Genomic DNA, 1,271 nt, shown 5'->3' on the forward strand with positions numbered 1-1,271 from the left:
TACGTTTAATAGGATCGGATTTTATTGTTCTCTACTCTATATCCGGATAAAAAAATAGGGGGATCGACCTGTAAGGAGGTTAGTTCATTTTACAAGTTATTTTGACCCTAATATCTTTATTTTGCAAATGCTGTGTAGTTCTATTCGAAAATAAAAATAGGATCAGCATTAAAAAAAAATAGGATCGGATTTTATTGTTCTCTACTCTATCCGGATTAAAAAAAAGGGAACGACATGATCATGATACGTTTGATAACACACGACAGTGATGATAATTGAAAAACAAATAGGGCCCACAACCGGGTTCGAACCGGTGGCCTATTGATCTGCAGTCAATTGCTCTACCACTGAGCTATGGACCCATTGTTGAAATGAAAATTCATAAATTATTAATATTCAGGTATGGCTGAACTTCACGAGTGGTGGCAAATGTCTCATTTATTTAAAGAGTTGGACTGTGCTATAATCCGGTGGACTGGACCCTAGCAACAGATCCGAACGCATCATCCCGTGATCCACTTCTCCCGTCCCGTCGCTATCTTCGATTTTTCTGCCACGCATCGATCCAACTACTACTTCTCCCTCTTTTCTTTTTATACTTTTTGGTGTCGTAAAAAAACGTGGTAAAAATAATACAAATAGGAGTCGAACTCACTACCTCCTGGACCTTCATCACTTGTCCTATCCACCTACCCCTGATTCAAGTTATGGTTATTATTAAAAGAATGATTTGATCGAAGTGTCTTATTCCATTAATGATCACACATTTATACAAGGGGAATCGGCGCTTATGAGAAGATGCGCCTGTTCGAGGGGATGCGAGGAGCGGATGCGACGGTTGCCTGGAGAGGTTCCCGCATGAACAAGGCGGCGGTTGCCTCGAGAGGATCCCGTGCATGCTGTTATTTACAACAAGGATTATCTCTAATAATTAAATCCTAACACTCCCCCTAATCCTTGCTTGTCCTTGTGACTGATCATCCTTTGGAATCATTTCCTCCAAAAACCCTGCGGGAAAAATTGAGGAGAAATATACAATATGCCATGAAAAACTCCTTCTAAAACCCAGTGGAAAATAAGGAGAAAATGACATATATGTCCATGCTTGCATTGATATTGCCTCATTAAAAACCTTACATGAGAAACCATTTGGAAAAACTCATAAAGGAAAAGAGTGCAATATTAATGATCTTATGATCTTAACAGGTTACATCTTAGGAGATTTCTCCCCGTGAATTTTGCAAGTCTCGAAGTCATCGCATACCAATTCC

General features: G+C 39.5%; 1 non-coding gene across 1 annotated transcript; it reads right to left on the reverse strand.

Annotated features, from left to right (window-relative positions):
- Positions 1 to 288: 288 nt before the first annotated feature.
- TRNAC-GCA lies at positions 289 to 362 on the reverse strand. Its single transcript has one exon. It is a non-coding gene; the product is annotated as a tRNA-Cys (tRNA).
- Between the last annotated feature and the right edge of the window lie 909 nt (positions 363 to 1,271).

Source organism: Triticum urartu, chromosome 2, assembly GCF_003073215.2.
Source record: "Triticum urartu cultivar G1812 chromosome 2, Tu2.1, whole genome shotgun sequence".
NCBI lineage: Eukaryota > Viridiplantae > Streptophyta > Magnoliopsida > Poales > Poaceae > Triticum > Triticum urartu.